Source organism: Acinonyx jubatus, chromosome A1 (assembly GCF_027475565.1).
Source record: "Acinonyx jubatus isolate Ajub_Pintada_27869175 chromosome A1, VMU_Ajub_asm_v1.0, whole genome shotgun sequence".
Taxonomy (NCBI): Eukaryota; Metazoa; Chordata; class Mammalia; order Carnivora; family Felidae; genus Acinonyx; species Acinonyx jubatus.
The window spans coordinates 69204921-69221114 of NC_069380.1; the positions used below are offsets into that span (position 1 = coordinate 69204921).

A 16194-nucleotide genomic window follows, 5' to 3' on the forward strand; every position below is an offset into this window, starting at 1 on the left:
CTGTTATGGACATTCAGGTTCTCTATTTTTGGGCAATTATTCATAATGCCACTATGAACATCCATTGTGATATCTAATTTTATGTATCACATTGACTGGACCACCAGATGCCCAGATATTTAGCTAAATATTATGTCTGGGTATGTCTGTGAGAGTGTTTGGGGATAAAATTAGAATTTGAATCAGTGGACTCAAGAAAGCAGTTCACCCTCTCCAGTCTGGGTGTGCATCGTCCAATTCGTTGACAATCTGAATAAGACAAAAAGGCCAAGGAAGGAAGAATTTGGTCCTTCCTGCCTCGTTTCTTAAGCTGGGACATCAATCTTCCTCTGCCCTTGGTGTTGCCGGTTCTCAGGCCTTCGGACTTGGACTGGATTATACCACTGGTGTTCCTGCGTCTCCAGTCTACAAATGGTAAAATGTGAGACTTTTCAGCCTCCATAATTGTGGGGGACAATTCCTTATAATAAATCTCCTGTTGCTTCTGCTTCTCTGGAGAATCCTGAGTAATACATCCACGTAAAAATTTTTGTGTGGACATATGTTCTCAATTCTCTTAGCTATATGCCTACAAGTGGAATAGCTGGGTCATAGAGTGACTCTATATTTAGCTTTTTGAAGACCTGACAACAAGGTCTTCAAACAAAAAAGTGCAAACACTTTTCCAAAGTGGCTGTGCCATTTTACATTCCCACCAGCAATGCATGAGGCTCAAATCTCTCTACATCCTCACCAACATGACAATAACAGAGAAGACTTATTGCCTGTCTTTATGTTACAGCCATCCTAGTGTGTGCAAAGTGGTATCTCACTGTGGTGTGGGTTTGTGTTTTTTTTTTTTTTTTTGGAAGTTTATTTTGAGAGAGATAGAAAGAGAACACAACAGGGGAGGGGCAGAGAGAGAGGTGACACAGGATCTGAAGTGGGCTCTGTGCTGACTAGCAGAGAGCCCGATGGAGGGCTCAGACTCATGAACAGTGAGATCATGATCTGAGCCAAAGTCAGAAACCCAACTGACTGAGCCACTCAAGTGCCCCTCACCATGGTTATGAATTACATTTCCCCGAACAGATTTCTACAGTTGAGCAGAGCCATTTGTATATTTCCTTTAAAGAAATGTTTGTGTAGATTCTTCGTTCATTTTTTAAGTTCTATTTTAATTAAGTTTAAGAGTTCTTTATACATCTAGATGCAAGTCCCTTATCAGATAAACAACTTACATATCTTTTCTCTTATTGGTGTATTACCTTTTCACTTTCTTCATTGTGTCCTTTAAAACACAAAAGTTTTGGGGCGCCTGGGTGGCGCAGTCGGTTAAGCGTCCGACTTCAGCCAGGTCACGATCTCGCGGTCCGTGAGTTCGAGCCCCGCATCAGGCTCTGGGGCTGATGGCTCAGAGCCTGGAGCCTGTTTCCGATTCTGTGTCTCCCTCTCTCTCTGCCCCTCCCCCATTCATGCTCTGTCTCTCTCTGTCCCAAAAATAAATAAACGTTGAAAAAATAAATAAATAAAACACAAAAGTTTTCGTTTTCATAATGTTCAATTTATCTATTTTTTTTCTTTTGTTGCTTGTGCTTTTAGTGTCATATCTAAGAAATTAATGCCTAATCCAAAGTCATGAAGATTTATAACGTATGTTCTTTTTCAAAGAGTTTTATAGTTTTAGGTCTTACATTTAAGTCTATGATCAATCATAAGTTAGTTTTTACATATGGCATGACATTAGGACCCAACTTCATTCTTTTGCAACAGATATGCAGTTGTCCCAGCACTGTATGTTGAAAACACTGCTCTATCTCCGTTGAATGGTCTTGGCACTCTTGTTGAAAATCAATGTACTATAAATGTATCAATTTATTTCTGGACTCTCAATTCTAGTCCATTGAAATATATGTCTATCCTATGCCAGAATCACTCTATTTTGATTACTGTAGCTCTATAGTAAGTTTTAAAAGCAGCAAGTGTAAGTCTTCCAACTTTGTTCTTTTTTCAAAATTATTTTCACTATTCTGGGTTCCTTGCATTTCCGTATGAATTTTAGGATCAGCTTATCAATACCCACAAAAAAGGATGCTAGAATTTTGACAGAAATTGTTTTAAATCTGTAGATAGATTTGTGAACTGGACATCTTAACAATATAAGTCTTCCAATCTATGAACACTGGATGTCCTTCCATTTATTTAGTATTCTTTCTTTTAACAATTTTTTTGGTAGACAAATCTTCCAATTTTTTTGTTAAATTCAGTTCCAAGTATTTTATTCTTTTTCATGCTATTGTAAAATGGAATTGTTTTCTTAATTTAATTTTTGGTTTATTCACTGCTAGTGTAGACAAACACAATTGATTTTTCTATATTAATCTTATGTCCTGAATCTTTGTTGAATTCCTAAGTTCACACATGCCCTAGACGGCCCTTTGTGTTGGGCTCCAACTTACCTCTTCAGAGCTCTCTCTTATCACCCTCATCTGGGACAATAGGCTTTGGTCATATTGACCAGCTTTTAGCTCCTGGATGATTCCATGCTTTTTCTTGCCTCCAGGCCTTTGCACACACTGTTCCCTAAGGTTAGAATAAAATATCTCCCTTTATCTGGCCCATTTCTTCTTATCATTCAGGTCTCAGCCTAGTCACTCCTTCTAGTCCAGAACAGGCATCTTTCCTATGTCATCACAGAACATCCCACATGTTTCTTTTCAGAATTCCTATCCCACTATGTTGGAACGGATTACCTGTTAATCTCCTGATCAGGGAAGGTCTGTGAGATCAAGCACCATATCTGTCCAATTTATAATTCTTTCCCAGCTTCTAGCCCAGTGGCTACTATGTAACAGTAGTCAATGTCTATTTATTACAGAACCTACCAAAAGCAACGTGTTATCTAGTCCAAGCTTCTACACCTTCCATTTACATGTTAATCCTGCCTTACCTATAATAAAATAGCTAGTAGATTTGATATTAAACATGTTTCCACAGATTAAAAAAAAAAAAGCCCAAGACAATTTATCTGTTTAAATGTTTATTTATTTTGAGACAGAGAGAGAACACCAAGCAGACTCCATCCTGTCAGCACAGAGCCCTACATACAGCTCGATCCCATGAACCATGAGACCATGAGACCATGACCTGAGCAAAAATCAAGTCAGCTACTTAACTGACTGAGCCACCCAGGCACCCCAGCCCAAGACAATTTAATCCCATGCCTTATAAAGATTTCTCAAAGCAATTTAATCCCATGCCTTATAAGGATTTCTCAAGACAATTTAATCCTATGCCTTATAAGGATTTCTCACACTATCTTTATAAACTAAAATGGACTGAAAGTATGACCTACTGATAGCTGCTCTGTAAATGTTTACTGAGAAAAAGGGAGAAGTGTCATCCCACAAAACACCTAAGCATTTGTCAATATGGCAAAACATGGAGGGAATGGGAAGGTCAAGAAGATAATGCAAAAGGGCAGAAGCCAATGTACATTTCCTCTTTTCCCCTCAAAAAAATTGTTGTATCCTCCTGTATCTTCTCTTTTATATTTTCTTTATCTCTCTTACAACCAAGTCTCTCAAAGATATCCTCTCTCCCTCCCTCACACACGCAAACACACACACACACACACACGCACACACACACACACACACACCACTCACTCACTAATATAAATCTATCTTCAGACTTCCTTCTTGCCCAGCACTCCTTCTCCTTGACTGACAAGATATGAAATACCCTGAGTTGACCAGCTTCTCAACTGACCACTACACAGTTTTCTAGCTCCAAACAAACTTGGAAATCATCAGGTCTAAAACCCATGGCAGAATGGAAGGCCAACCTCAAAGGTAAAAAGTTACCAGTGAACATGTGGCATGCAGGCAAGACAGCTTCCATGGAGAGTTTTCAAGAGGATCTTCCCTGACCCTGTCTCCACTCCCACAGCTGCCAGAAAACCCTGGTTTTCTCTCCTTCGCCACACTGCTCTAATTTTCCACGTCTAAGTCTTTCCAGCCCATTCCTGTACCATTCAGTTGCCCATAGGTGTTTTCTAATTTTCCTATAATAAACATGAACTGCTCCTGTAATAAGAGAGGCAAAAGTTAGTTCTTTTTAAAAAGAACCAACAAATGATTCCCTAGGAGGTTATGACAAACCATCCTATAAATCTAATTTGGAAGAATTAGAGTTTTTTGTTTTGTTTTGAGAGAGAGAGAGAGAGAGAGAGAGAGCACATGAGTGAGGGAAAGAGGGGGATGGGGGGAGACAGAGAAAGAAAGAGAGAGAGAGAGAGAGTATCCTAAGCACGCTCAACGTTCAACATGGAGCCCAACACAGGGCTCGATCCCACAGCCCTATGTTTATGACCTAAACCAACATCAAGAGTTGGACACTCAATCGACTGAGCCACCCACTTGCCCTAAGAATTTGCCTTTTTTATGTGATTTTTAAACCTAAAAATAAATATAACTTGGATAGAGTTTCAGTTCATTGACCCCTTACAGGCAAACTTCGAATGACCTCATGAGAAACAGAATAATTGTTTCATTTTTCTAATCTGTCATGTGCTATAGATCTCTGTGTCTGACAAGTTTTTAAATCACAAAGCATAAACTTATAACCATCTTATTAAGCACCATAAATAAAAAGAAAAGCATTTGACTTGGCCCGCAGTGACTGATTTCCTTCCCATCCCCTCAGATTCCTTAAAGACGCAGAAAGAATGAGGTGCATTTGTCTGCATTCTCTCCCCCAAGCCTTCTCCAACAGGATATCTCCATCCGCTGCTTGCTTTTTGTTCACTGCTCGTAACAGGAAAACTCGCTTTCCTGCTTTCTCAATACCAAATGGGTTAGTTCTGGGGGGGGCGGGGGGGAACATCCCCTCAGAATCCACCCCAAGGCTACACAGAAGGCAAGAGAAACAAAAGCTGGTCCATTCTTTCCCCAAATATTCCATTGGCAGGCAGCCGAGGACCACGCCAGTTTGGTGGTTTAATATCCTGTCGCTTCCAGCAAAGCGGAAAAGATAGAAAAAATTATAAAATTGCCATCCCAGGATCCCAGAATTTGCTTTGCTGGTGTTAATATGTGTAGGGCATTCATCATGACACCACCTTTCACAGGAAAGGAAAAACAGCCACTGTCAGATAAGTTTCACTGTTAAGAATAGGCCTATGGAAAGGTGCATGGCTTTGAATACAAGTGGTCCAGGAAAAATATCAACAGAAGGAATCACTCTTCATGTTAGAAGAATTTTAATTTTTTTTTTAATGTTTATTTTACTGAAAGAGAGCAGAGTGTGAATGGGGGAGGGGCAGAGAGAAGGAGACACAGAATCTGAAGCAGCTCCAGGCTCTGAGCTGTCAGCACAGAGCCTGACACAGGGCTCGAACCCACAAACTATGAGATCACGACCTGAGCTGAAGTCCGATGCTTAACTGACTGAACCACCCAGATGCCCACATGTTAGAAGAATTTTAAAGAAAGGTTCAGTAAACAGGGAAAAATCAACATTAAGGTTTGTGCAATACGTCTGTCTAGGCAGAGTCGAGGTGGGAAAGAACAGAGACCAATAAAGGATGAAAAGCAAGCTAAGAGCACAGAAGATGACATAACCCTATTCGTGTCCTGTGAGCCAAAGACGACACTACTGGTGATGGTCCCACAGCCCCTACTCAGGCTGCAGGAAGCCCCTAACCAGCCTCAAAGTCCCCAGCAGGGCGATATGCACATTCCTACTAAACACTGGGACTGGGCCTCACTCGAGTGTGGGCACCCTGTGTCCAAACACCATCCTCCAACCCACAACTCCCCAGAGTCACAAGACTCTGTCTCAGTCATGCCCCTTTTCTTCAGGCACTAAGATGAGATCCCACCTGCTCCTGGTCTGTGCACGCATCGTTCCCACTGCCCAAACCAAGCACTTGGAGTAAAACCTCCCCAACTACCATCTCCACAACCTACAACATGCCTTCTCAAACTCCCCGCAGTGAAGGTGCCCTTCCTTCCCCAACCTATCTGGGACCAATACTTTTATAAAATGCAAAAGAATAATAGTAACTACTAAGTGAAATTTTAAAAAAGGAAAAAAAAAAAGATACACAAAATAAAAGTCCCAATTTTTTATTAGATTGAATAGACTTAAAGTTGGCCTGTCAAATTGTTAAAGTTTCTACACCCTTATTCTCCTCTGTATATAGTTCATCACAGGTCAGCTATAAACGATTCACAGGCAAATCCCTGTCTGTGGGTATCACGTTGAGCTGCACTACCTTACAGTAAGAAACGGAGGTTCAACACCTTCACGTTTTTGCTTCCTACTGTGTTTCTCTATTCTGAAGCCCCCCACTGAGACCTGCAGATCTTCTTCCATTTAGAGTAAATTCTCCTTGTATCCTCCTCCTTTTTCTTTTATCATATGCCTTCACCAATGGGCTTCCTTCTGACCTTCACAAATCTCTTGGTCAAGGCTGGAAATAAAGACATGGGAATGAGTCACGGAAATAGAAGTAGCAGATAAACTCTCTGGAAAGTGGAAGGAAGAAAACAACAGGTACTCATTCTCCTAAGGGATGGCTACAGTGGGAATCTGAATGGGAAAACAGTAACAGAGAGATGTGAAAAAAAATTAGTATTATCATTCACCATATTGACTAATAACCAGGTAACATAACAGTATTTGGATATCAGAGGAAGATGGGATTTCAAAGAAAAGAGATCTATGGCCATAGGAAGGAAAGAAATGCAAGAAGAGGAAAACTGAGAACCCTTTTCCATCTATAATTTATCAATCCATGCAGTGACTTAGCTTGTATTTAGAAATGTTAGAGAAGCTCACCTCCAAAACTGAATTGGGGCCCTCTTGTAGAAAGCAGCCACATTTTCTCTTACCTAAAACCAGTAAACTTTAGAACTCTGCACAAAAAGAGTGGTAAAATTAATTACCTGACTATCTTGACTCTAAATAATTATGATCCTACCATTTTTAAAGGCTTCTTTAATTTTTCCCTGAAAAGGGGAGACAGGAAAGTTCGTTCCAAAAAACTGATAGGAAGTCAGAATGTCAGGCTTGCAGACCATAGCAGAGAAGGCAGCTGGTTGGGGCCCCACGGTTAAACACACACTGATCATGACGGAGTATTTTAAAGAGGACTAGCTAGATAGATGGTTTTTAAAGCTGTCTGCTCTACCCTAAACACTCTAAAAAATGAAGGCCACTAACAGCTCACTGCTAATCCTTTTCTCTGGTGGTAGTTTATAATGCGAGATGAGATTCTCATCTGTCTGCAATGGTTTATCTGAAAGCAGGAGACCAGATAAATTTACACTCCCCTCAAGGCCCACGTAAAAAGGAGGGTGTTCTCAGATTTCTGCATCACCACTTTCCTGGTCTCCCAGGGCTGAAACCTAAAGCTATATTTAATACCTCCAGCTTCTCAATCTCACCCAGCCAGGGAACACTAAGCTCACCTTAGTGTGGGGCAGAAGAAGATTATTGGTAAATATTTATTGAATAAATAAATAACCTAATCTAATCAGGTCCAAATACCCACCCAGTTTATCCCAAAATATTTCTTTTACACATCACCTTTTTACTTTATGCCCTCCTCATTACTTCCTGTCTAAATTATGGCAAAAGTCTCCTAATATCTAAGACCACAGCACTCTGCTCCCATGCCCATCCATGTCCCAGCCTCTACGCTCCAACTACACAGTCACCATATTCCTGCAGCAAAACTCTAATCAGGGCATCTTCCAGGTCAAAAACCCAAAACAAAGAATAAAGTCAATACTCCATGACCTGGCCCTTGTCCACCTTCTCCACACTGTCCCACGTAACCCAGATCCATATATCCCTAACTCTCTCTACACTTCACCAGTCTTAACTACTCACTGCTCCCCAGGTACAGCCCATGATTTCCTCTCCAGGAGCCTTCACCTGTGCAGGACCCTCTATCTACAACAATTCAAGTCTACTTTCAGCTCAAAATGCCATCTCCTTCATTAAGCTTTTTCTGATTCCCTAGACTAGGAGTACTCGCCTTCCTGAGGACTCTTTAAGGCTTTACTTATAACTCTCCAATGATACAATCTTCTATTTAAATGTGCATAAAGCTTATTTTGCAATCTTCTCTCCCCTATTAGTGTGTCAACACCTTAGGATAGGATCTGCCTTACTCATCCTGGTTCTGCAAATCACTGAGGACAGTGGTTGGCACATGTAAGGACTCAACAAACGTGCTCAACTAATTTGGTGCATATGTGAGATTAAAAATCTATCTATTCAGATATACGTGGAAACACAGATGTGGAAGCATCTACAATATACCTGTGCATCCATATTTATCTGTCAATCAAATACTTGCTCATTTCTTTTCCCAGGGTATTATTAACATGATCCACACATATCCTTAATGGCAGGAAGCAAAGTAATTAATTAAGATAAAACCAAACAAAAACCAACCCTAAACCAAATGCATGCACCTTCATATAAGAACCATTTTTAGTACTTTATGAACAGATGTTTCTTTGCACTTGAAATAGTGACCGGTACCTTACTATTTATGCTATCATTAGCCTAACTGCAATGAGCAGGATGTCACCTTGCTTCCAAAAACCCCCATGTTAAGTACTCAGTATCTTTTACAATCAGTAAAAACCCAGGTAACAGCGCCATGCAAATCTGTGTTCCATGGAGCCTAAAGATCCTAACGATTTTGCATAAAAAACTTAATTTTCTTTTCATGCACAGTTCTTAAAATCAACTCAGATTATTTTTAATCTGGAGCTTCACAAAAATTAGTTTCATTTTCAGTTCTGAAGAAAAGAGAGGCTTTACAGTTCTTGCACTATCAACTAGATAGTTGAAAACAAACTACTGTAATATACTACCATATTATTTAATATAAGTTTAAAATACTAATATGATACTGTTATTAAACTTCACACTATTTGTGGGGTTAAGTAAGGACATAATCAAGATCCAAATCCCTGCATGTTTGGGGTCTTTGCACCTAGGAGACACATTCTAGCTGCCCAAAGAAATTAATCTCATAAATGCCCTATTTTCCCTAGTTAGCCTCAAAGTAAATCACATGTATATAGCTAAAAAATCTTAATTTTAGGACTCTCTGTAAGGTTAACAGCTGCATTACCAGAAAAACAAAAAGCCTTCCCTCCCACCTCTCTAGCCCACTCCTTTGAGCCCTAACCCACGATTCCCACTGCACCATTATCACTGATGTGAGTTTCCTCCACCCTCACCCAACAGCTTCATGAGGAAACAGTCTACCACCATGCTGCCACGAGCATGTACATCAAGCTTCAAGTTTCCTGGGTGTCACGGAAGCAGAGTAACAGATGTGGAGGTCCTGGTATATTTCTACTTCCCTAAAAGCTGACTTGAGTCTCAGACCTTCCTGCAAATTTGATCTGCACTAGTCACAGCCTTCCTTCTTCCTTGCAGGAAGCCAGAGAGCCAAGAGGCAGAGGACTCCCAAAGGGGAACACCAACCCCAAAGCTCCCCGGGTCTCATCTATGCTCCTCCTTCCCTCTAACACCCTTCTTAAAGACAAGGTCTGTGTCTTAATCAAATGTTTATCCTTCAGTGTTTGTTGAGTAAATGAACGACAGATAATAACTGGGGATCTACTGAACACTGAAGCGTAAGAACTTAAAAAACTGTAATAACACTGCATTTTTGTCTGCTAATGTCATCATTAAAAACTCAAAAATGACTCAAGATCTGCTAAGATCCTCACTGAAAGATAAACAAGCAGACAGTGAATCCTCAGGAGGCTCTAGGGCAAGATGCCCTAGCCTGATAATATGGAAGATGACAGGGAAGCCTGGAACAGAAAAGACTGGGCTCCATCAGGCCTCTGCCCCTCCCTTCTCAAAGGTCCCTGCGGATGGAAATGAGCTCCAGGCTGCACCAGGCCAGGCTCCAAACCTCAAGATCTGGTCAGAAAGAATCAGCTTAAATCTATTCTGGGCTGGTTAGTGCCTCCCCTACCGTACAGGTGACACAATGCAGGCCCTAGGCCAGGATACAAAGTTGTTAAGTGTCACAGGCAGAACCCAGTTCTCCTGACAAGTAGTATACTGCTCACTGGAATATGCTGGGATATTATGGAGTAGGGCTGGTTTGGGACTTATTTCCCAGAATGGAGGATGTCCAAAACACCAAGACTCCATACTGTCAACAACAGAAATTGGGCTTCTTTACGACAATTTCTAACAAATGAAGCCACGGGAAAAGACAGCTGCGATTCTCTCAAATTCTAGAAGCTATTCTGAAATTCCTTTCCTCAAATGGAGCTCTCTATAATGTCTACCAAAGGAGCCTATCCTCACCACCCAACCTGTGGGGTATCCAGAGCCCATAATCTTCACTCCTCCTTTCCAGCTTCGAAACTCCAGACCATGATATGTGATTTATAAAAAGTGACTGTCCCCAGTTCAAGAAACCATAATCTTCTACTGATCATCCCTCTTCTCCCTCACCTCCTCTGACACAGTACAGAAATCTCAACACCAATGTGTTTACTAAAGTTTGCCTGGATATATTAACTCTTCCAGGAGAAACTAACGCTGCGTCACCAATCTTTGCCTCTCTCAGTTTTGAGCGGTTTAAGTTTTATGTTCCATTAAAAACTTGATGTGTTAATTGGTTTTTCAAAAAATTACCTCCAGATAAGACAGTAAGGCACATGCATTCTTCTGTTCGGAAAAAAAAAAAAAAAAAGAATCCTATAACAGTAGTTATTACTAATCTTCTAGAAAAAAAAATAGCATTCTCTGAGTTCTTCTTCAAAGAATAAAGAAAATCAAAATGGCTAAATGAATATATTAAAAGCCAGAGGAAAAAAATTGTAACCTACAAGATTAAATATTCTGCAAATTCTAGCTAGTATAATAGTTTATAAACGAGTCTAACATACTATAAATATTATGGCACCTCTGCTCTCACCATAGGAACTCTGCTTTCTACTTAAGAAAACAGCAATATGTTAGAATGACAGATTAAATAAATTCACTGAACAATTTTAAAAATGCAACTTTTCCTGTAATAATACAACTTGAACCAAAATGCCATTTATAGCTGAATATTTATTTTAGCCAAGGCAAAGCAGCCTGAAAGGTAAAATGACCTACATTAACAGACTTTATTCTACAGTAAAGAATTTTAGGTTAATAGTCCCAGGAAAGTCTTTTTCTCAAGCCAAATAAGATTTGAACCAAAGTACACATAAAACCATGATTTTCTATCCCTTAAATAACATTATTTGACTACTAAATTAATTCTTCATTCCTCAATAAGTTTCTATTGAGACCTTTTTTAGATTAATCTTGTAATCCTTGCCTTTTAATTCCTTCTCTCTTTCTTCCTAACCCCTTAACAGAAATGTAGAACTCCTTTCTTGGCTTGTAGAAAAATGAATGTCAATTTCACCTACCAACTGGCCTGAGACTGATGAAATATACAAGCAGAAGATCCATGGTGCAAATGGATGTATCATAGTCTGATATAATCTGATTATCATGGTCCGTAAAGATATTCAATGAAATGCAAGTGTAAACAGAGTAAACTCAATTATTTCCTGTGATCAGTGGAAAGTACACTGGACCCAGAGTCAGTAAACTCAATTTTGTTCTTGTCTATAATACTAACTAGCTGTATGAGCACAGACTAATCGCTTAACCATGATAGATCTTAATCTTCTTCATCTGTAAAATTAGGAAACTGGACCAGATGACCTCAAAGATAACTTTCACCTCCAAAACAATATGATTTCATTTCCATGTCACAAATTTCTCCCAACCCAGAGAATTCATGGTACTTTCCTGAAAGGTGTTTAATGATTCAAGTTAACAATTTAAAAGTTCTAACATACTCAGGGCACCTGGCTGGCTCAGTCAGAATATGCAACTCTTGATCTTGGGGCCATGAGTTCAAGCCCCACGTGGGGCATAGAGATTACTTTTAAAAAATTTAAATTTAAATTTAAAAAAAGTTTTCAGGGGCGCCTGGATGGCTCAGTTGGTTGAGAGTCCAACTTCAGCTCAGGTCATAATCTCACGGTTCATGGTTCAAGCCCTGCATCAGGCTCTGTGCTGACAGCTCAGAGCCTGGAGCCTGCTTCAGATTCTGTCTCCCATTCCCTCTGCCCCTCCCCCACTCATGCTCCCTCCCTCTCTCTCTCTCTCTCTCTCAAAAATAAATAAACATTAAAAAAAAAAGTTTCCAAGAAACTCAAATTATATCATTTAGACAATCCCTGCCATGGAAAAACTGCTAAATATTAGTCAGATGACCTTAAGTGAGTCATTTGATTTCTCCTGTCTTCAGTTTCCTCATCAAAAAACAGAAGTAAAGTAACTATCCCTGTCTGACTGGATTTTCCGAAGGCTCAAGCAAGACAGTTTTTTGAAAGAATTTTATAAAACTGTCGAACGCAAAGTTTCACTATTTCACATGGGCCTTCTTCTATGAGCATTTAATGTAGGATCTTAAACTGATTGACAGGTTTTTTTGCTACCAAGATGCAAGTGTCTGTCTCACTTCAGGAGCACATTTTACATCGAGATACACACTTGTTTAAGCACTAAGATATACACGTGCAATTTTCAGAGAGTCCTAATTTTATATGCAACACCAAAATTTTCCTCCTACGTTGTGTTTTGTATTCCTTAATAGATTATTACTATCCATTTGTGAAAGTAATGCAATTAGGAAACAGAATATATAAAGAACAAACTATATGCCTACTTTTCATGTATTTCCTTCCAACATTTTTCTTAAACACAGGCTATTTCTTACACAGTTGTGATCATACATATTTCCGTATTTTGCTTCTTTTTCACCCAACATTGTAATTTTTCCATGTTATAAATTCTCCCTAAATGGCACTTTTAAGGGTCATATGATATTCTTACAGGTTGCTCTCATAAGTAATAAAAGCTTGTACTTACTGGGTATTTACTGTGTGCCAAACCCTACTCTAAGCGCTTTACATGCACGTGCTCACTTAATCATCACAAAGATCTACAAGACAAGTGCCGTCATAGTGTCCATTCTCAGGGTAAAGAGCCTTCTCAGCAGAGCTCGGGTTTCGAATGTCCAGAGCCCAAGTTCTTATCTGTTATATTCCACTGCATCCCTAGAAAGAACAATCCCCCATCAACATCATCTTGGTTATACTACCAACCTTTTCTATGTTCTAGAATTCAGGAACTAAACATCTGATATTTAACTTATTCCTGAAACAAAAGAGCATGGTTTATCATAGCATCTGTAAGGTCATAAACCTTTCTCATGGACAAAATACTACCTCTACTTTTTTCAGTGAATCATTCTGTATAGACTGCTTATAATCTCTTTTTTAACTTAGTACAGTAAACATCTTTCCACAGAACATTACTATAGCCACACGACAGAACATGTATTTTCTGTCAAGACAAAATGTGTGAAAATAGAGCATGTGAATCTCAAACTAAGAACATACAAGTTTCAGAATAAACTTGAGAATAAAGTGGTCAGTGGAAACCATAGGTAGTTTGTGGACATCAGCTTCCAGATTAACTCTCAGTGAATCTAGCTAACATTCAATAAATGTTAATCTATAATAAATAAATGGCCATGTCTCTAACACAAGCACTGGCCCAGCCTGCCTCCCAAAGTAGACACACCCAAGTACTATCTTCATGGTATTTATCCCTGCCAAATTCAAAGAAAGGAGGTGGGGAGATTCAAACACACCATTTGGCATTAGAGTTCTGATCAGATAGTATGTTTCCTTGCTATCAATTCACTGATAAGCACTCAAGGAGTCTGTTAGAGAAAAAGTGCCAGAGATGTAAAAGAAACAGAAACAACTTCACCATCCACGTACTTCTGCATGGTTTGCAAGACTCAGATTCAACTGAATGGAAGGCACTTCCAGTGGTTTTTATTGGTTGTATTTTTGTTTTATTTTGTTTTGTTTTCAGATCAGTTAGCTAATAAATAGCTAATACAAGAATTAGATCAGTGTGTTATTTTATACACTGAAGCTCTAAAGAGTTGGTGAAGACAAATGGTCCTAAAAAAGAAAATTAATCTTATTTGTACCAAAATGTGTGGCTGCTTTCAAAAACTATGCAGAGATCATGCAGATTTACTGACAACCTGACCAGTTTTTTTCTAAACTAAAACAAACACAGGGCCACTCCAAAGTGATATTCTTACGTGCGAGAAGATAACCAAATCTGTCAGGTGGCAATGAAAAATTAATGACATAACGGAACTGAGCATTAGGAAAATTAATCTGGCAGAGGGAGATGGGCTAGAATGAAGTAAATAGAAATGGGCACAGCGGAGTGAGATTAAGGGCAAGGGGGAATCAAAAAAAAAAAAAAAGATGAAAAACTGAAAGCATAAGATGTAGTCTTCAGGATTCATTTATTCACACGTAAAATATTGGTCGAAGCCCCGCTATCTGCCAGGCCCTGGAGAAACTGTGGTCAACAAACAGTTCAGTGAGGGAAACAGACATTAAACAAACGTACACACAAATAAATATCTAAATTGTGCTAAGCGGAACAGAGGAAAAGAACAGGCAAGGCCTGTTCAGGTTTGGGTGGGTAGGCAAGGCCTCTGTGAGGCAAGGGCATGTAAGTACAGTTCCAGAAACCTAGGGGAGTGGCCTGGCAGATGAGGAAAGAGGCAAGAGGTGATTATTATCCCAGGCAGAGGTAAGCACTCCTGCCAAGGTCCTGGGGTATGAGAGAGCCTGGCATCCGGAGAACGTTAAAGCTGAGCCAGTGAGCAACGGCAGAGTGGTGCCTGACAAGGAGAGCACCTTACAGTCCAAGCTCCTATTCCAAAGGCAGTGGGAAGCACTGTTGTGTTAAGGATTCAGAATTACAGCCTTAAGGATAGAGGAAGAAAGGCAGCAAGGAGACCAGATAGGAGGGACTATGGCGGGGACCAAGGGAAGGGCAGGAGACAGAGGGAAGGGGACGATAGGTCACAGCAGTCAGGAGTGCAGCTCACCAAAGATCTTAGCTCTCCTTCCAGGTACATAGATAAGAATGGACTTCCCAGCTCTTGGAGCTAGGTGTGGCCAATGGACCGGAAGCAAAAGTGTGTGGAAGAGTAAGAGTCTATGAGGGAGTCCCCACACTCTTTCCCCCCAACAAGGACACACCATATTCAAGATGGTGGCTGTCCCCAACCCAGGTCCCAGGATGTGGATAACATGGCCCCAGCCATCCTCAACAGACAGGCAGCACTGGGAGGGAAAAAAAACCCTTCTGAGCCACTAAGGTTTGAGAGTCATTCGCCCACACAGAAGCAGAAATAGGACATAATGGATGCAGTGATGACGGAAAGAGGAAGGCAAAAGGAGATGAAAAGAAGAGATAAAGGAGGAATGAGAGATTTCAAAGTCGGTGGCCATGACAATAATGCCTATTGCTAAGGAAAAGAACGCAAAGAGCATGGCTGGTTTGGGATGAAAAGTGGCATTATGTTTCACAGATGCTGAACATAAGGGACTGGTAGGACAGCCAAGTACACATGTCAGACAGGTCCAAGTACACATGGACAAGCAGGTCTAAGCTGGGGAAACTGAGATAAAGATTCAGAAGTCCAAGTGAAGGTGGAGAGCTCCCTTCAGAGTAAAGAGCAGAGATTAAATGCCATGAGCCAATGGTGGAGAAGGGACCCGTCAGGAATGCCCCCAGGTGTCTGGGTAGCAAGGGGACAGAGTGAAGACTGGAGCATGGAAGAGAACCAGAGAAGGGGAAGGAGGGGGGCTGAACGGCATCAAATGCTGCAGACCAACAAGTTGAGAGGCCACCCCACACCAAGGACAAGTCAGACTTCAAGGGCGCAATCCAAGGTTACACCATGCTTAGTAGCAAAGAGGTACTAGAACCCAAACAGCCAGGCCCAAGCCCCTGAACTTAAACACAAGCCTCCCTGCCTTCCAGTGATGCAATGGAAAAATTTTCTCAACAATATTCTTCTAAAACAAAACGTAATGGTATCATAAATATTCCACATTCCACAACTTATTTAGATTACTGTCAAGATCTTTCGATAGTTTGCAGTTGGTCGGTATTTTACATTTTCTGCCCTGAGCAGTCAGCAATGTGACTTCAGACACTGAACTTAAACGCACATTTCAGGTTGATCCTCAGGAGAAATTCCCACAGTTA

The 16194-nt window shown here is 40.4% G+C and overlaps 1 protein-coding gene and 1 long non-coding RNA gene across 7 annotated transcripts in view; both read right to left on the reverse strand.

Annotated features, from left to right (window-relative positions):
• Nucleotides 1–16194, reverse strand: part of DOCK9 (dedicator of cytokinesis 9) — a 289683-nt gene that overhangs the window by 264188 nt on the left and 9301 nt on the right. The window lies entirely within an intron of this gene.
• Nucleotides 2519–11863, reverse strand: LOC128314569 (uncharacterized). The gene is made up of 2 exons (XR_008296360.1): nt 6826–11863; nt 2519–6457 (listed from the first exon to the last, which is right to left on the reverse strand). It is a non-coding gene; the product is annotated as an uncharacterized LOC128314569 (long non-coding RNA).